This window comes from Ambystoma mexicanum, chromosome 5p (genome assembly GCF_040938575.1).
Source record: "Ambystoma mexicanum isolate Mex_15411 chromosome 5p, UKY_AmexF1_1, whole genome shotgun sequence".
Lineage (NCBI taxonomy): Eukaryota > Metazoa > Chordata > Amphibia > Caudata > Ambystomatidae > Ambystoma > Ambystoma mexicanum.
The window spans coordinates 429,897,295-429,918,548 of record NC_090930.1 but is presented as its reverse complement, the minus strand read 5'-3'; the positions used below and the strand labels follow the sequence as shown (position 1 = coordinate 429,918,548).

The following is a 21,254-nucleotide window of genomic DNA, read 5'->3' as shown; positions in this document are numbered from 1 at the left end:
CCTTGGAAGCAGACCCATAACCCCGGTTCCGAGTGCCAGCCAGTCCCAATTTTGGACCCTGTCCTGGCGCCAGTGGCACCAGGCTCATAAAGATGCCCAGTCCCAGCGCTGGAAGCGCCGGGCTCATAATGCTTGGGTGGACTTACCTGCAGCAGACCATGCTGCTTACTTACCTGCCAGTTGAACCCCTGATCCTCTTCTGTTTGGGACTACTTTTCCTGTTGGGTGGGGCAGGAGCCACTCCCTAGGTTCAGAACACTGGAACTCTTCTGGAAAGCAGGAACTCTTTTCTTACCTAGGCGTGGCTGTGGAAGGAGACACCTAAGCACTACAGGAGGCTATTTAAACCACACCCGATGGATGAATCTTGCTTTGCGTTATTCTGCATTCTCTGCAGCAGAACGCTCATCGTGTCTTCTGCTTCTGATCCTGGGCCTAAGGGAACAAAGGCTTACCATCCTGGAATCAAGTCTTCAGCAGCACCTGTAAAGACAAAGAAAGAACAGGTTAGCACTACGGTCTTCAGTGGCAGCGCATCTCTTACCTGGTCCATCGGCTGTCACCAACGCCTCGCGCTGCATTCCGGCATCTGAAAGACAAAGGCTTACCTACTCTTCGCATGTTCCGGAGGTCTTCGCACTGCATTCCGGCATCTGAAAGACAAAAGCTTACCAGCTCTTTGCACGCTCCGGAGGCCTTCGGCGCTGCATCCCGCATCTGAAAGACAAAAGAAGGTGCGTTTAAAGACATTGGGCAACTTTATCACTCACGTGCCATTACTCCTTCCCACGCCGAATCCAGTGGGTATTCCAGCACCCTTCAGCTTCTCTAAAGCTCCGAACTTGTACCTGCAAGATAAAAGGGACAGTTAGTGCGCATCGTGAAGCAGGCTACAAGCGCTTACCTACGTGCTTCTAGGCGCTTCTATTCCTCACGCGGGTTCGATCCTCAACTCTCATCAGCCCGCCATCCGCCATCGCCGGAACTCTGCAAAACAAGAGATATCATTACAAAAGACTTTTAAGACATTTGAAGCGCCCAGAACTTACCGTTCGTGCAGTTAACGACGGACAGCAGTCCTCTGAGGTCAAGAGGCCTGCACCCTTATCCAGTGAAGGAACTGGTTACGGCACCCTGCCCCGAGGCAGATGGAGAGCTCGGCGTTCACTTACCTAAGGTGAGGGCGTTAACCTTTGGGGTTCTCCAGGAGAAGAGAAAGGGAAGAGGAGAGAGGCATCCAATAACCACAGTTCATTAATCCCATATTTTCTATCTGCAGACATCTTACTCTTCGAGTCAGACATACAGTGCACAGAGGTCCAGCCCAAAGAGCCAACCGTGTGTTACACATCACCTTTGAAGATACGGCATTCACCCAGTCAAGACCGGCGCCTCTGCGGGAATCAGGTGAGCGTTACAGAACGCAAATCCTACCGCAAAACTCCCACCCAGGCGCTATGGAAACCTCGGATACCGACCAACTAGCCCAGTTACTTGGGGAACTAAGAGCAGAAGTGCATGCAGCCCGTCAGGAAACTAATGCTCTAAGAAGGGAACTGATTATTTCCAAGGAGCGAACAGACGATCTCGCTAGACAATTGCTACAGTCACAAGACGGACAAACTCTGTTACCCGCATCAGGGGCAAATCTTCCTTCAACATCCTCTACGAACCCAGTGCAGATCAACCTACCTGGGAATGTACCTCTGGCTCCGCCCGAACGATTTTCTGGTGACCCAAAGAGGTTTGCAGTATTCATTTATCAGTGCCGGTTGCACTTCTTATGCCGGCCAGCAGCCTTTCCAACTGATCAAGCTAAGGTAGCTTTCGTGCTTTCGTACCTTAGTGGCAATGCGGCAGACTGGTCGATCCCTCAAGTTAATCAAGATGATCCGGTTCTCCATGATTTTCAAGCTTTTCAGCTCAGTATGGAAAAACTGTTTGCAAGACATTCACAGGGGCAGGCCTTGGACAATGAGCTCCTTTCATTGCGACAGGGTAATCAAGACCTTTTGGCTTATATTACGTCTTTCAACAGACTGATAGTGGAAACTCGATGGCCTGAGGATAAAAGGATTACGCTGTTTTATAGAGGTCTACGTGGAGAGCTCAAAGATGTGTTAGCCCAAGTAGTGAATCCCCCGCAAGATTGTTCGGACTATATTAACTTAGTCGTTCAAATTGACCACAGACTGCAGAACAGGAAGGCCGATCGTTCCAAGTTTGATGCTCGAGTATTTTCCAAACCACCAACTCCTACCAAAGGAGTAGACTCCGGGGAACCCATGCAAATAGGGGGCCTGAAAGGACCACTAACACAAAAGGAGCGGGAAAGGAGAAAACAGCTGCAATTATGCCTCTATTGCGGAAACTCTGGGCACTTTCTTCGAGACTGTCCGGTGAAACCAGCCAAGAAGGCAGTAGGAGCTGCAGTTACCAGGGTCACAAACTCTGAGCAGGGAAACGACCTCACCCGACAAGAATAGAGGTCCTCTTGCCGAGCGTTAAAACCAGTTCTGTGACCTCGCATTTCGTGATATCTATGGTCCTCATTAGCCCTGAACATCCGGATCGATTACATGCGATTGAAGCTTACGTCGACAGCAGTGCCATTGGCAATTATGTGGATCATGAAATGGTTTTGAGGATGAATCTGACTCTTTGTCCAAAGGCTGTAAAGGACGTCATTACTACGGTGGATGGTACGGAGATAGCCTCCGGACCAGTAACGCATACCACCCAAGAAGTGACGCTAGTAAGTCAAGATGGACACCATGAGAAGATCGTGTTCGATGTGATCAAGGCCCCTCAGTTCCAGATTGTTCTAGGAATTCCTTGGTTAGAGAAGCACAATCCTCAGATCGATTGGCGAGCAAGAACGGTTCAGTTTCCAGAATGTGTCTCTACTTGTCACCCTCGACCTGGTGTTGCGCTGGCAGCAATTTTCTCGGAGGCTCCCCAGTTACCTCCTGAATACCTAGAATTCCAAGATGTTTTCCGGAAGGATCAGGCTAACTCTCTACCTCCTCAAAGGTCTTATGACTGCCAGATAGACCTGATACCTGGATCTACTCCTCCTTGTAGTAGAATTTATGCCCTCACCGAGCCTGAGAATCTTCACCTCCGACAATACCTGGATCAATACCTAGCGAATGGGTTTATTCGTCCTTCCAAGTCCCCTGCTTCCTCAGCTTTGTTTTTCGTTCCAAAAAAAGAAGGGGACCTTAGAACTTGTATAGATTATCGCGCCCTGAACCAGATCACCGTTAAGAATAGATATCCGTTACCTTTGATCCCTGAACTCCTGGACCAAGTCAGAAAAGCATGCATATATACAAAGCTGGATCTTAGAGGAGCCTACCACTTGGTACGAGTAAAAGAGGGCGATGAATGGAAGACGGCCTTCCGCACCAAGTATGGGCTATTTGAATATCAGGTCATGCCCTTCGGACTTTGCAATGCCCCGGCCGCCTTTCAATATTTTATGAACGATGTCCTGAGAGAGCTCATAGATGTGTGTGTTGTTGTTTACATTGACAACATCCTCGTTTATTCTTCATCGGAAACTGAACATCGGAAACACGTGAAAATGGTCCTCGAGAGATTGCGTCAACACAAACTTTTCGCTAAGTTGGAAAAATGTGTTTTCAACGTGACTGAAGTTGAATTCTTGGGATTCATATTATCACCTAGCGGAGTGCATATGGATTCAAAGAAGGTCGATGCAATTCTCAAATGGCCATCGCCATCCTCCGTAAAAGGTGTTCAAAGCATGTTAGGCTTCGCTAACTTTTACCGCAGGTTTATCCCCGAATTCTCTCAAATAGTCCAGCCCATCACCGCCTTGTTAAAGAAAAACAAACGTTTTGAATGGTCTACCGAGGCGGAACAAGCTTTCCAGAATTTGAAGACTAGATTTATCTCTGCACCGATCTTAAAACATCCTCGCCCAGAACTCCCCTACATCGTTGAAACTGATGCTTCGAGCCTTGCCATGGGGGCAGTTCTATCACAAAAGGACCCAGTAACCAATCAGTTGCATCCCGTGGCATTTTGGTCCCGCAAATTCTCGCCTCCTGAAATCAATTACACTATTACTGATAAGGAACTTCTAGCTATCAAGTCCGCCTTTAAGGCTTGGCGGCATTATCTTCTGGGGGCCCGACACACCATTACTGTGATTACAGATCACCGAAACCTGCAATATTTGAAAACCTCAAAAGCTCAATCCTCTAGGCAACTCCGTTGGGCACTATTCTTTGCCGAGTTTGACTTCATAATTACCTATCGACCTGGTACAAAAAATGGTAAAGCTGATGCCCTTTCTCGGATGGGAGTGGAAGAACATTTGATCAATCCTAAACCTGTACCTATCATTCCCGAACAAAGAATTCTAGGTGTAATCGCCACACAATCCATAGAGGAAGTTAAGGATAAAGCCAGGCTACTGGTAACTCCAGCAGACATACAGAATTGGCATCTGCAGGGACAGGACTTTACGGTGAAGGACAACCTATTATATTTCCAAGAACGGTTATACCTGCCCAGCACAGATTTACAGAAAAAGGTAATCTCTTGTTATCACGATTCTTTAATGGAAGGACATCCCGGTATGACCAAGACCTCGGAAAAGATCAAGCGCTACTTCTGGTGGCCGTCTTGGAAAAATGATATCAGAGACTTTATAATGTCCTGTGGATTACGCGCCCAAAACAAGAGTCAAAAGGAAAAACCAGCCGGCCTCTTACGCCCTATTGACATCCCGCCTCGCCCTTGGCATACGCTTTCTATGGACTTTTATCACCGATCTACCTCCATGCTCCGGATACAATACGATCCTAGTAATCGTGGACCTATTCTCCAAGATGGCGCATTTCATTCCACTCAAAGGCTTACCAACAGCAGCAACTCTGGCCCGAGAATTTCTCGAAAACATCGTCCGACTGCACGGTTTTCCTTCAGTTCTAATTTCGGATCGAGGTAGTCAATTTATTTCTCATTTTTGGCGAAGTTGCTGTCGGTCGGCTCAAATTGATGTGAGACTTTCGACCAGCCACCACCCTCAAACCGACGGACAAACCGAGAGGACCAATCAAACTCTGGAACAGTATTTGCGCTGCATGCTACAACAAACTGAAAAAACTTGGAAAGATATCCTTTGGATAGCCGAATATGCCTAAAATAACTCTGTCCACTCGGGAACTGGGAAGACCCCGTTTTTTCTTTTATACGGTAGTCACCCTCGAACCTCGGAGTTGGATCCACTCCAAGATCTTGGAACACCAGCAGTAGACCACCTGCATTCTACAATCACCCAAGCCTTTAAGGAAGCTGTTTCTCACCTTCAAAGGGCTAAAGAACAATACAAGAAAGGAGCAGACCAATATCGGAAGGAAGCCCCCCAATATCAAGTAGGAGATCAAGTCTGGTTATCCACCAAATATCTACCTCTAAAAGGACCACACACATTCAACCCAAGATACCTTGGTCCCTATTCCATCACTACCATAGTAAATCCAGTAGCGGCCCCCTCACATGAAGATACATCCGGTCTTCCACGTCTCTCTATTAAAACCCGTGCAACCTCAAACCCGACTAACTACATCTCCAAAACCTATTCTAGTTGATGGAGAACTCGAGTTTGAAGTCAAATGCATCCTGGATTCCAAGATCTCCAAATCTAAACTATTTTACCTGATTGACTGGAAAGGCTACAGTCCCCAAGAAAGATCCTGGGAACCTGCAGAATATGTCCACGCGCCTCATCTAATCAAAAGATTTCATCGAACATTTCCTAACAAGCCCAAACCCCCAGAGAAGCCCGGTTTGGGAGGGGCTTTGAGGGGGGGTGCTGTCATGATCTCTGCTTCCAAAAGATCAGGACTTGCCCGACTCCCTTGGAAGCAGACCCATAACCCCGGTTCCGAGTGCCAGTCAGTCCCAATTGGGACCTTTTGGACCCTGTCCTGGCACCAGTGGCACCAGGCTCATAAAGATGCCCAGTCCCAGCGCTGGAAGCGCCGGGCTCATAATGCTTGGGTGGATTTACCTGCAGCAGACCATGCTGCTTACTTACCTGCCAGTTGAACCCCTGATCCTCTTCTGTTTGGGACTACTTTTCCTGTTGGGTGGGGCAGGAGCCACTCCCTAGGTTCAGAACACTGGAACTCTTCTGGAAAGCAGAAACTCTTTTCTTACCTAGGCGTGGCTGTGGAAGGAGACACCTAAGCACTACAGGAGGCTATTTAAACCACACCCGATGGATGAATCTTGCTTTGCGTTATTCTGCATTCTCTGCAGCAGAACGCTCATCGTGTCTTCTGCTTCAGATCCTGGGTCTAAGGAAACAAAGGCTTACCATCCTGGAATCCAGTCTTCAGCAGCACCTGTAAAGACAAAGAAAGAACAGGTTAGCACTACGGTTTTCAGTGGCAGCGCATCTCTTACCTGGTCCATCGGCTGTCACCAACGCCTCGCGCTGCATTCCGACATCTGAAAGACAAAGGCTTACCTACTCTTCGCATGTTCCGGAGGTCTTCGCACTGCATTCCAGCATCTGAAAGACAAAAGCTTACCAGCTCTTCGCACGCTCCGGAGGCCTTCGGCGCTGCATCCCGCATCTGAAAGACAAAAGAAGGTGCCTTTAAAGACATTGGGCAACTTTATTACTCACGTGCCATTACTCCTTCCCACGCCGAATCCAGTGGGTATTCCAGCACCCTTCAGCTTCTCTAAAGCTCCGAACTTGTACCTGCAAGATAAAAGGGACAGTTAGTGCGCATCGTGAAGCAGGCTACAAGCGCTTAGCTACGTGCTTCCAGGTGCTTCTATTCCTCACGCGGGTTCGATCCTCAACTCTCATCAGCCCGCCATCGCCGGAACTCTGCAAAACAAGAGATATCATTACAGAAGACTTTTAAGACATTTGAAGCGCCCAGAACTTACCGTTCGTGCAGTTAACGACGGACAGCAGTCCTCTGAGGTCAAGAGGCCTGCATCCTTATCCAGTGAAGGAACTGGTTACAGCACCCTGTCCCGAGGCAGATGGAGAGCTCGGCGTTCACTTACCTAAGGTGAGGGCGTTAACCTTTGGGGTTCTCCAGGAGAAGAGAAAGGAAAGAGGAGAGAGGCACCCAATAACCCCAGTTCATTAATCCCATATTTTCTATCTGCAGACATCTTACTCTTCGAGTCAGACATACAGTGCACAGAGGTCCAGCCCAAAGAGCCAACCGTGTGTTACACATCACCTTTGAAGATACGGCATTCACCCAGTCAAGACCGGCGCCTCTGCGGGAATCAGGTGAGCGTTACAGGAGGACAGTAATCACTCTTGAAGAAGGGTCTAGGTTGATTGACGTCATTGATGAGAACATATTTAGAGAAGACTAAACAAATGATGAAGTGATTTTTTTTTGGAGCATCACACCCTCAAAGAGAAAGGGGAAATCTTATAGCATGGGCAATGATGCAGCAGCGCTCAGTATATTTTCAGGAAGACTTGGAGAGAGTGCCAAGTCCCCTGTGAACCACATGCCCTTATGCCATGAGTTTAGTGAAACGAATAGGGGAACAAAATAAAAGTACTCACATGTAAGGGATTATAATATGAAAAATATGAGGGTTTGTGTTATGATAAGACTATAGAAGAAGATAATAATAAACAGTTGACCATAACAGCACAGGAGTAAGAAGCTCAAAACTAAGAGATTGACAACAATTCAGGAGTTAAATAAATGAATGAAGGAATGAATGAATGACTGTATGGATATTAAAGCAGCGAAAAGCACAAATGGATAAAATATCCAGATTTGTAAACAAAGAGCACAATTGATGGTGCTGGTTATAATTGAGCAGTGTAGTGTATTTTAATAAAAATAAAATATGATTGATGAAAAGCCAGAGGGGTCTGGATGGCCAAAACAATTATGAGAAAAACCTTTAGTAGAACTGCATGAAAGAACATATGAGAGTAAGTAACAAAACATTGTTTGTATGTCTATGATGATGTTGATTTATGTTTTATAGATGAAAGATTATTGTCATTTTTGAGCACGGAGGAATGTCTACATGGACTTAGCAGAGAATAGCAATATAATGGGAAGAGACATCATATTATGACAAAGGTGGGTATAAGTGGACAAGTAGAACATGAAAAAGTAAGTACCAAGTTCACACAACAAGTGTGTGAACAAACTATCGATCATTATTAGGAGTAAGAGGATCCAGGTGAGAACAGAAAAAAGGCAGTAAGGGATACCGTCTTTTAAATATATAGCATTTTCCCAAGAAGGGTGCAAACAGGTGTGAGCACAGAATAGCATATATGTGCAAGTATGGCCATGTCTAAAAGACAAGAATGAAGAAGACTTTGGATAGAAGGTGGAGTAACTTTTTTGAAATTCTATTGATAGGGACATGCCAAATAGGTATATTTGGCAAAATGCATGAAATATTTAGGATTGGTAAAACAATGTGCCTATATGTTACACTTGCATGCATTTAATTGGAAGAGTGCTTGGTTCTCAATAACATGGGTAGGCAAGGTTAGTGTAGGTAGGACGAGGACCAATTTCAATTATGTCTCAACAGAATAAACACAATGAAGAACGAAGAGACCGTGGTCCCACGCCATCAGCAGAAGGACTTCAAAAGTACAGAGAAAATGTTCAGCATAGTAGAAGAAACTAAAGAAAGACAGGTCTGATTGCAACATTAATAATAGGTTGTTTAAATGTGCACCAATGATTTGTTTATCTTTTCAGAAAAAGCAAGCCTATAGTTCAATGGGCTGAGAGTGTCAAGAAATGACATCAGTGAACATGTTTTGATTGAAAGGAAAGAGCAGAGGTTTACCTTGAAGAAATCACTCTACCAACATAATACATGACTGTGCCTCCATTTCGGTTTTCTACAGGAAGCAAGAACCCATACCAGTGTCTTCTTTTTCAGCTTTAGATGCACCAAGAAGAAAGAAGGGGAGCGACGGAAGAAAACACATCCTTTTTGAAAACGTGTTTGAATTTGTTTTGTGGTCTCTTTTGTCATTTATTATTTTACCATAAAGAAGGAGACCACATTACTCTTTGGTTTGAGAATGTCGATCACAGGGGAACAATGTTTCCTTTAGTATACTATGCAGTTTTTGAAAAAAGAAGCCCATGAAAAATAGTGCAATGCCAGGAAAAGGCAAAGATGCATGAAATATGGTCTCAGATTGCGGCCAAGCCCCAATATCAGCCAGTATGTATTAAATATAAATTAACAAGAAGATGTGCAAAAAGGGAGAAAAGTAGCAGCCATCCTTTTATATTAGAAAAAGAGAAAATGCAGTAGAGATTGTTTAGGAGGCAGGAGTGTTTAAAAGAAACACATAGGTATTTTTAAGGTTTGGGTTTGAGGAGGCAGTATTAATGATAAAGACACACTTATTCTTCATGATACTCATTCAGATTTATATTACAGATGGACGAGAGATATCTACACACCAGGTGATTGACGGCAACCGGTCCTGCGAGCAGGGAGAAAAGCCCAGTGCAAATAGGGCTTCAAGGGACCCAGCTAGATGTCCAGTTGCAGTCACTCATTTTTGAAAGGTTTGTCCCTATAAGACTCCCCCATCCTTGTGTTTCCCGGAAACAATCAAATGCCCCCCCTTTTTTTGACTGTTCTTGGACAATTCAAGTCTAAAGTTTGAGTACTCTGTGATGTAAAGAACAATGAACTTAAAAGGACTGGCCTATGTCTAAAGGTCCTGAGAAGTGACAAATAAAATGGACTAATCGTCAAAAAGGTCTGTGGATGCTTAATAAGCTAAAACAAGATGAATCGGTTGGAAGATGTACCGATGGAAGAACATGTGTATGGAGAGAGGGCAGGAAACAAGGAAATGTCGTGGGTTGGGAGGAAGGAAAAAGTGGACAAATTAGGAGAAAGTGATTTAGTGGGTTCCCTCAAGGAATGATTTCTCCCGATTCTTGTACTGGGAAAAAAAGGAAAATCGCCTGTTGTGTATGTTATGTTTACATTTAATTGGTTAACGGGGATGGGGTCCAGATAGGAACAAATAAAGTTATCCTTTGAGGATATGAGTACACAGATGTTTAAAGAGAGCTAAATGTTGCAATGGTCTTTTAGCAAAAGGAGATACACATGTGTTTTAGATTAAGAGTGTACAAAATGATTGAAGTCACTGCTGATTCCGTAGAAATGTTTTTATGAAACCTCCCATGTTGAGATTAAATCACCATATTGAGGGGTTGACTGAGATGGGGATGTATAGGTACACTGTACATGGGGGTGAGTGGACACTGGGCATAGTGGTTGTGTATTGAACAGTGGTAAAATATAGACCAGAGGAGGGTGTTTATAGGGGTACCAGACCTCTCCCCCTCAAACTGAATACAGATAACATAATAGATTGATCAATGGTTTCAGTATTGCAAAAATCAGAATTATAATGCTTTTTGAAGCTAAAGAGTGCATATAGGGCGACATATATTTTTAGGGTCAGAATGACCCAGAGAGTGAAGGGTGCATCAGGTATTACACACACATCATGAATATGTAAAAATATAGTCTGGGAAATGAGTTATGCTCAAAAGTAAATTGGTTTGCCGTTTGGTAGCAAGGCTGGAACAGACTGAGAGACTGAGATATTTTCTCAAATGTATTCCAGAGACAAAAGGGCATCTTGGGAGCAGGTGTCAAAAGACCTGAATCATTCTGATGTTTAATATTGTATGGCAGCATTTCAATGTGGGATAAGCACATCTGGTATAGTATATTTAGAATTTCTTGATAGGAATAACAGACATGAATGATAGTAATCAGATAAGGGCATGGGAAAGCTACCAATTAGACAGAACAGCTGCGTTTGTTGGCTGCAAACAAATTAGCTCATGTGGTTTCCCACAGTATGAGCTGCCAAATTAATTTGGCAGGACCTCGAGAAGTTGACAAGGATTGTTTCTTGGCAGGATTTGAAGGATAAGTCATTGGGCCTCATTCCGAGTACGGCGCTAACCAATGGCGCTATTAACGCCTTGGTTGACGCCGTACCCGGACCGGCAGCGCCTTGGTGGATGGCGGAATTACCGCCCCATTCCAAGGTTGGCGGGGCGGTAATTCCCCATTCACCAAGGCTCTTCCCCATTCCCAAATGAGCCCCCATAGGGCTCAATGGGAATGGGGAAGATGCAAATAACGGTGACCGTTCATTACGGTCACCGTTATTGGCTTGGAGGCCCCTTTGCGCCCTCGACTTTAACACCTGCTCAAAGCAGGCGTTAAGGGCGAGGGCGCAAAGGGAACTCGGAGTATGGCGGTAAGGGATCACCGCCACCGGTCTCGTTACCGGTGGCCGCTATCCCTTACCGCCATACTCGGAATGAGGCCCATTATGTTTAGCTAAGTCTGGAATGGGCTTTTCACTCTATAAGTCAGTCAGATGGAGAGTGCCAAGAATGGGCTAATGTGGCTTGGTGAGTGACAGTTAAGCCAATCAATTAAAGACAAAAAGGGGGTTATTTTTGGCTGACCGGACCAATCAGATATGTATTCTGAAATTGTATGGAGTATTGCATCATTCTCAAAAGCCTATAAAAGGCAAGCTGATTGTAGGAGCTCTGTGTGCATCTAGTGTGTCTTTTGAACTTGTATTAAAAATTACTATGAACTTGCATTTGGGCATCCATTCCTTTGTTCCCGTTCCAGTGCCAGAGTCCACAGATGTCCAAAGCTGATGAGGTGCACAGGGACCTTCTGTACAGAAGCACATAATTATGACTCCCGTAGGTAGAGGACAGATACATGTACATATAGTTGTGTTAGTATCTTTCACCAAAGCTGAAACAGCAAGATGCAAAGAGTTCATATATATAGCTTGCACATGCTTGACTGCCGTTAACATGGAGAAGTAATGGGGCATGATATAGAAGCTATATGTCTCTGAAATGGATGGCAAAGGAGAGAAAGGCTTCGAGCACATGGAAATGTTGGCACAATCACCGCAGCTAGAGGAGAGCAGAAACAAGGCACTCAGCCAAGGACAAATGGAGACGGAAAAGTTCAATTTGCCAAGACAATGAGCCACCTGCAGAAAGTCAGACTAAAATCATCATAATTATAGGCTAGAGGTCTTAATTTTCTGATCTCAGCACACGTAACCCAACCGAACAGGACAATGCCCATTCAACCAAGGTAGACGAAGAGAGCCATTCCCATCGAACCAGGGGAGACGTATTGCATCTGGACAGTCAACTAAATGCACTCTCACAGGCTTAGGTGGTCAGAGAATGGCAATGTTTGGGAACACTTTCCACCCACATGTTCATTCCCCATGCCTTCAAAAGGTACACCCAGATTGGTAACTGTCCATGGTCCCAGGGATGGGAGGACACACTTCGACCAATCCAGATTAACCTTTCACATGGGGATAATTTATTGCAAGGGCCAATGGTTTCTATGCGACCCTGCAACACTGTACATTAATACTAGTAGGGGTAGTCTTAGGAGGGGCTCCTATCATGGCTATCCAATCATAGAACTAACCTGTATATCCTCTATATGATAACCTACCCAAATGGACCAATGTAATCAGCTGATAGGTTTTCGGGGTTGGAACCTGAACTTTTGTCACATCAGGATAAAACCAGGTGAAACATGCTTAGAAGACGTGAGCTCCAGAGGAAATTTGTGTTTCTGGTGTGATCCGTGTCATTTTGTTTGCTAATAAAGGACAGTAACTTTGCCCCATGGCTATGTTTTTGATGATCCCAAGTATTCTCTGAGGATAATTGGGGTGACTGATAGAGAGCCCCGCCTACCTTTATAACACAGTTGCGGACCCTTAGTGAGGAAGGGAATAAGCAGGGGTGCAGAATGGACGAATGGAGGGCCGGAGACATTTTATTCAGATTGGATAGTACCGCAATTAAGGGTGTGCACATTGAGAAGGAGAAGGGGATGGAGTTACATATAGCCAACTACAGAAGGAAGAGTGGGATATGATGGATGAACTAGAGGATGAAGGGGAAGTGCCAGCGATCACTCAGAGGGTAGAGGGTGTGTAGGCCTCCAACTGAGGAACAGACAGTGGTACTATGGAAAAGAGCGAGTGACAGCAGGAGAGGGAAACAGGGTTTATTTACCCAGTTGCCATTACTGCATATAGGCCCCAGATGAGCGCAGTATGTTTGATGGGCCCAAATGGACACAAACGACCTAATTAAAGTACTCCCTCCCCTCACTGCAGGGGATGGAAGTGGATATATGCATTTGAAAAACACTCCGCTGGCATTCCTTTGGCAGTGGGAGATATACAAATCTTGCTTGATACAAGTATAGGAGAGCAGGTGGAGGATGTCTGGGTTAAGGATGGATACCCAGGAGTAGAAATAGACAATGACACTCATGATGGGGCCCACCTCACCAATATTAGAGTGCAGTTATGGGCAGCACTGCACCAGGCATACCCTGACACACCTGATTTCCAGTCTATAATGCAATATAATATTGGGGATGATGAGGACCCCGCCCAATACATTTTAAAAGTGCAAGAGATGTGGTGGGCGGACACGGGTAAGCAGTAGGACTGGTCGTTCTGCTTTTCTATATGGTTATCAAGAGGGGATTGCCCAAGGAAGTACAGAAAGGTATCAACAAGATAGTAGGTTTAAAAGCAAAGGCGTGGGCAGAAATACAGACCATAATTGTGCCTCATTGTAAATAGATTAGAGAGAGAGAGCAGTGAACCAAACAGATTCAGCAGAGCAGGCAGCGCTGCAAGTGGATGCAAGAAAGGCAGTGGTTTGGCCGAACGGAGAACAATGGCTTTGTAGGTCCCAATCACAGTCCTCAGAGTGGATTAAGGGGGATCAACAACGAGGAAGAGTTGGGTTCCAAAGAGGACGGGGAGGCAGAGGTGGTTTTGGGTGAATGGGGCTGGGGGGAGGAGCAGGACCAGTCCAGTGTTGGGGATATGGTAAACTGGGTCATTTTGTAATGGAGTGCAGAATTATTGTTGGGCCCTCAAATAACCTGTATGCTCCTGCGTTCATGGCCCTTCAGAAGCAACACCTTCAAGCACCTCCCATGGCCTCATCAATACCATATGAAATACACCAAGCTTACACACATTTACCATCACAGCCCCCTCACATGCAGATGCCCACCCTGCCCGGTAATTTACCACAACTAGCACTGTTAGCACAATCACATGTTGCCCAAGCGCCCAATGGTAATGCTGTTCTGAATGGGACAGTGACACGTCATCGAGGGGCGACTGTCATAGGGGGAAACCCCTTCACAATCCCAGGCACAAATACATATCCTGATTAGGACAGCGCACAAAAAGTTCAATCCTGTCCATGACTACCCACCAAGACGAGGAACCCTTGGTGGGCGCTGAGATTGGAAACAAACATTTCATTTTCATGGTCGACGCAGGTGCCACTAAATCATGCATCAGTGAAGGCAAATTCCCATTATCATGTGAAACACTTGACACGCAGAGGCTCTCTGGGGCTGTGGAAATAGTTACCTATGCAGAAGAATTAAGAATTAACAATAAAAAGAGGGGGCAGAGTACTATGTGCCCCGTTGATCTATTCAGAGACCTTCCCAGTAAATTGGTTGGGTCCGGATCTCTTGAGTAAATTGAACATAACCATCTCCTTTACATAGTCATTACTCTCACTGCACACATCCCCGGAGATAGTGTGTGCCACACCGGGGATGTGTGCAGTGAGAGCAACGATGATAATGCAGGCCGTTGGAAGTTAGGCGGTAGTCTTTGTGATTCCCATTGACCCTGATATGTTTGTGTATGGAATTACTGTGCTACTTGATGCATTGCCCCAAATTGGAAAGGCGTGTTGGTGGGTGCAGTCTGATTTCATCTTTAGACCAGCTGAATCCCCAGAAGAACTGTAATTTTCTTCGATTTGGAGGGGTTGTTGGTATCAGAAAAAGGATTGTGGCAATTGAGATGGATTCAGATGGACATCAGAGGCGCACTGTATTGTACATAGCACCGATCATCCCCTTAAAGAAAGTGACAGATGAGAAGCTCTTTGAAGACAGGGCTGATGAGGGCCAAAAAGTGTTGACTATTTGCATACCCTGCAAAACAATGGTGCAATTCCGCAGTGTACAATGTCTTATGATGGTCTACATTGCAACCCCTTCCTTGCTGGAAACTGATTTAGTACAGGTCCCTGAGGAGTTATGGACAACTAATACACACAATGTGGGCCTTTTGCGGGGAGAGATTCGCATAGGAATAACACTCAAACCAGGCACAGTACTGCCCCAAGTGATACAGTACCCATTGTCCAGAGAAGCAGAGGAAGGAATAAGAGACACCATTGCTGCACTTTTACACCAAGGCATTACTGCACCCACTAATTCAACTTGCAATGATCTATTCGATAGAAAAGGTGAAAGGGTCCAGTTGGAGGATGATCCAGGATCTCTGCCCCATAAATGATATTGTAAAATCAGAATTTCCAGTTGTTCCTAACCCTGCAACAATTTTGTGCAGCATCCCAAAGCAAGTGACACATTTCACAGTTGTCGACTTGAAAAATGCTTTCTTTTCCATACCCTTACATCCTGACTTTCAGTACCTCACTGCGTTTATGCATGTAGAAATGTGGTAAAAACACATGATACTACCTCATGGGTATTGTGAGTCTCCCAGTATCTTCAACAGGATCTTACATGTGAATTTTGGAATACCCAGCCCCATCATGCAATATGTAGATGCCCTGCTAGTATGCAGTGAGGATGAACAACAGTGTAGGAGGGACTCATTCACACTCCTTCAGTTGCTAACGCACAAGGGGTACAAAGTGGACAAGGCTAAGTTACAGCACTGCCTTTAGGAAGTTCTTTACCTAAGACAATTAATATCAGTGCACAGTAAGAAAACAACCCCAGAACGCTCTGCATCTGTAAGCAGTGCTGCCCAGCCAAAGACAATCTGAGAAATCTATGCATTTCTTTGACTATGCAATTATTGCATAGCATGGATGCTTGACTACACTGCGTACACCAGACCCCTATTGCAAGCACTTAAAGAGGCACAAAAGATAGACAACAAAATAACATGGACTGAAAGCATGCATACAAGCTTTAATGATCTGAAAGAGGTGATTTCTACTGCCCCAGTGCTAGTGACCCCAGATTAAACTCAAGAGTTCTATATGTTGTCTCATTCTAATGGCAGCTAATGAAAACAGTACTCACTCAGAAAAGCACTATGGGCCACAAGTCATTATCCTATTACAGTAGATTGCTAGATTCAGTGATACAGTGCCAATTCCCTTGCAAACAGGCACTTGCCACTGCTGCATTCGCAATAGAGAAAATTTCCACAATCACCATGGTGTGTTCCGTAACATTGTATGTGGAGCATGCAGTATTCGCCAACTGGAGAGGTCTAAATCTACATTGACCACACAGCGGACATCCACTTATGAGATCATTTTATCCAGCACAAATATTCATACAGTGCGATGCAGGACAGTGAACTCAGCTACATTTTTGACTGAAATGTGTACGGAGGAAGACCTTACTAAACATGTGTGATGCTAAAATGCCTTTTGGAGGGACAGGTCCTCCTGTCCTTGTCCTACAACTTCTCTGTGTGTGTTTTCTCTATGTTTTCTGCCACTGAGGTCCACCCTGGATTTTTGGCAGTGCAGCTCTTCATTTTATCTTTTGATGAACAACACCCATGGAATACCCTTATGGCACCCATGGGTGGGTGTACACCCTTGTACCTCTTATGTGTGTTTCTTGACACCTTTATGTTGCCTACATAGCAGGGAATGGGCTGGTGGCAGCTACATGCTGACTTGGTAGTGGCTCTGATTATCCTCCATTTGAGCATACCCAGGCCCTGCCAATAGAATCAAAACATTCTTGACAGAAGTCAAAATGGCCACTGTGGGCTCTAGGTTTCTTTTGCCTTTTACCTTGTTTCCCAAAGTCCTGCAAATCCCTAACTCTCTTCCTCCCTCCTGACTGGCTGTTGGGTGGAAATACTGTATATGGCTCTGGGGATACCTCCTGTCAGACTCACTGGAGTCTATCCAGTGGCTGTGTGTTGTGGGTACACCCTAGGCGTGGGTCCTGTATGAATGGAGTCTGAAGTGAACTCACATTCTCTGTTGTGGGTGTCTGGTTTCTGTATGTGTGACACAATGAATGAGACAGCCCTGACTGATACTGACATGAATGCAGTGTAGTGTGCTGAAAGGCTGTGTACTCGCCCCAATCCACATTCTTTGGTATGGGTGTCTCAGTGGAGTGAATGGCCTGAATGCATGTGAGCCTGATTGGCTGCCTGCCTGCACGAATGCCCTTCTGCATGATTGGCTGACTGAGCCTGGCTCAGCCAGAGTGAATGGGGAACAGATGTGTTTATCTGGGACCTCTCACCAATTTGTTCAGCAGCTGAAGTTGAAGCTTAGCAAGAAGAAGCTGTTACTTGAAGCCCAGCTGGAGGAGAGGTCTACTGCTGCATTTTCTTAGTGTAATCAAAAAGCTGCCATGTTCTTCCAAGGACTGATCCAGAGAGGACCTGGGAAGGAGACCTCTACCCAAGCTAATAGGGACCATCGTGCGAACGGCTATTCTTCAATGAAGTGCTCTGGAAGCCAGTCCTGGGTGCCTGCCATCTGGAGAAAGGGTTTTCATGAGTCCTGCAGAGGAGTATCTGGACATCCTGAGTCAAAGAAGTCCATTGATGTCACCCAGGGCCTGGAGGTGCATTTTGTGACTGCTGGAAGCCGTTTCTGTCTACCACCCAGAAGAGGGGGTACCTTGGCATAGTGCTGCTCGACACACAGAGCTGCAAAAGTTCCAAACTGCCTAAGAACATTTCAAGGGACATCGCTGCCATCATTACTGATCACTTTTACCCACCGGAGAGAGCCCAGAGTTGCTGAGTGCAGAGGAAGTTCCACCGATGGGCTTACCACCACCAGAAGCTAACGAAGATGTCCAGAAGGTCCAGACCTGGTTAGGATTTGAGGTCCACTTCAGTGGTTGAGTCCAGATTACCAGAAGCCATCCAGATGTCTGTGCTGCGGATGCAGCACCAAAGAACCAAAAGTCAGAAAACTGCATAAATCCGAAACCCAACACCAAAAGTCACCTATTCACCCGTCTCCACCAGAAGTCATTGAAGGGTCCCAGGTGTCTATATCTCATCTGCTAAGCCTTTAAGGAGCCCACAGCAAGTTTCATCTTCACAGGACTTCTTCAGTCAGAGAAATCGTCGACCAAATGAGAGCACCGCAAAGAAGACAACTGCTGCACTTCAAAAAGAATTTGGTTCCATTCTCCTCATAGACTCAACATCCCAGTGGCTCCTTCTTCCAAGGAGGGTCCATCCTCGGAGGGAATTGTTGAGTGAAACTGAGAAACTCTGCCACTTTGCCTGCTAGGGCACCAAAGGTACTGTGATGAGGAAGAACATCTTCTAGCCTTAGGAGTCATCCATGCGACCCAGTTCCATCTTGGAACCTGTTCTCCTGTAGCCTCTCAGGTACTTTGCAGGTGGTAGAACCTTTAAAGGAAAGCAGAAGGTTTTTGAACTTTATTGGACTGGGCTGTAAAAGACAAGGGGCCTCATTACGACCCTGGCGTTAACCATGGCGCTCTTAGCGCCATGGTTGACGCTGGTATTTTACCAACTCAGCCATGGTGAATGGCGGAATTACCACCCCATTCCAAGGTTGGCGGGCGGTAATTCCCCATTCACCATTGGCCCTTCCCCATTCCCATTTCTGCCCCCATAGGGCTCAATGGGAATGGGGAAGGCGGTAATTACGGTACCGCAAATTGCGGTACTGTAATTACCTCAAAAGTCCCTTTGGGGTTCCTTCCTTAAAAGGTCAGAACCCTCAAAGGGACCTCGTAACTAGGCAGTAATGGTTTAACGGCACCAACACCTTTTACGGCGCCATTAACTCCTTACCGCCTGGGTCGTAATGAGGCCCAAGATAAGTTACTAGCTAACATTTCCATTACTGGTTGCCCAGGTGCGGGGGATCTTCACACATAATTGTATATCTAGTCAAAAGAAAGCATTCTACCACTGTTCACAACTGACATGCCTTTCTTCCCTATTTTATGTTGATACACCTCACTTAAGAATTCACATGCCTATTTAAAACTGTCTGCAGTTAGTGCATCTATTACTGAATTTAAGTATTGTGCGGTACCACATAGAGTGTATATATTTGCCATTCTTTGAATAAGTATTCCAAGTACAAAGTTGTATTATTTATATGGATATATTTTTGGGTAGCAACCTCATTTTATATAAAGAAGCTGTGTTATCACCTAACATCGTGTGTGGACATTCCTTTGTGGGGGCTTTGGGTATTCACTGTACTTAAGAACCAGCCTGCATAACCTCCTGTAAGCTTAAGCCTGGTTGCCCGTCCATTGCTACCAAATTGAGAGCCCTAGGTGGTGCATTCTGTACCTTTACCCAACTATACAGAGGACAGAAGTACAGACATCTCCCTCCAGACTTCACAACATTACTGTGTGACTTTTGAAGGGTAGGAGGATGACATTCCTAAAGCAAAGGATTGCCCACTTGAGGAGGGAGAAGTACTTTTAGTTGATGGTTCAGCAACTATCGACCAGGGGACCGGCCAAAGACATACGGGTGCATCAGTTGTCCATCTAGTGCAGTGGTCTTCAAACTTTTTTGGCCAGGGCCCCCCTGAGCAAAATTTGGGCAGGTCGGGACCCCCCAGAAATGCCAAATGGACAGTATATATTGCACGCCGTCACCTGCTCCCATCAAAGTCGCTGGGCTTCCTCATCCCACTCCTACCCAGTCGCTGGTCTCTCCCCACCCCATCACACACCCAGGGCTCTCCTCACTCTGCTCCCATCACTATCCCATGGTTTCCGCCCATTGTGCTCCCACCATAGTCCCTCGGTTCCCCCATCCCGTTACCAACACAGTCTGAGGGCCAGTGGCGGCTGGTGAATCTTTTTTAAGTGGAGGGGCATTAAGGGGAGGTTCGGGGGGGTTTCCCCCTGTGAATTTTTTTTTAAATAATAGGTTAAAATGTTGCATTGTAGAGCATACTTTTAACAAAAAATGGGTAAATAGCCAAACAGTTTGCAATTGTTGCTGGGAGTCCAGGGGGCAGGCATTGATATTTTATTTATATCGCGCAAAAGTTCCAAACTGCCTAAGAACATTTCAAGGGACATCGCTGCCATCATTACTGATCACTTTTACCCACCGGAGAGAGCCCAGAGTTGCTGAGTGCAGAGGAAGGTCCACCGATGGGCTTACCACCACCAGAAGCTAACGAAGATGTCCAGAAGGTCCAGACCTGGTTAGGATTTGAGGTCCACTTCAGTGGTTGAGTCCAGATTACCAGAAGCCATCCAGATGTCTGTGCTGCGGATGCAGCACCAAAGAACCAAAAGTCAGAAAACTGCATAAATCCGAAACCCAACACCAAAAGTCACCTATTCACCCGTCTCCACCAGAAGTCATTGAAGGGTCCCAGGTGTCTATATCTCATCTGCTAAGCCTTTAAGGAGCCCACAGCAAGTTTCATCTTCACAGGACTTCTTCAGTCAGAGAAATCGTCGACCAAATGAGAGCACCGCAAAGAAGACAACTGCTGCACTTCAAAAAGAATTTGGTTCCATTCTCCTCATAGACTCAACATCCCAGTGGCTCCTTCTTCCAAGGAGGGTCCATCCTCGGAGGGAATTGTTGAGTGAAACTGAGAAACTCTGCCACTTTGCCTGCTAGGGCACCAAAGGTACTGTGATGAGGAAGAACATCTTCTAGCCTTAGGAGTCATCCATGCGACCCAGTTCCATCTTGGAACCTGTTCTCCTGTAGCCTCTCAGGTACTTTGCAGGTGGTAGAACCTTTAAAGGAAAGCAGAAGGTTTTTGAACTTTATTGGACTGGGCTGTAAAAGACAAGGGGCCTCATTACGACCCTGGCGTTAACCATGGCGCTCTTAGCGCCATGGTTGACGCTGGTATTTTACCAACTCAGCCATGGTGAATGGCGGAATTACCACCCCATTCCAAGGTTGGCGGGCGGTAATTCCCCATTCACCATTGGCCCTTCCCCATTCCCATTTCTGCCCCCATAGGGCTCAATGGGAATGGGGAAGGCGGTAATTACGGTACCGCAAATTGCGGTACTGTAATTACCTCAAAAGTCCCTTTGGGGTTCCTTCCTTA

At 45.8% G+C, this 21,254-nt stretch overlaps 1 protein-coding gene across 2 annotated transcripts in view; it reads right to left on the bottom strand.

Annotated features, from left to right (window-relative positions):
• Positions 1 to 21,254, bottom strand: part of GPC3 (glypican 3) — a 3,708,166-nt gene that overhangs the window by 1,295,674 nt on the left and 2,391,238 nt on the right. The gene's annotated exons all lie outside the window — the stretch shown is intronic.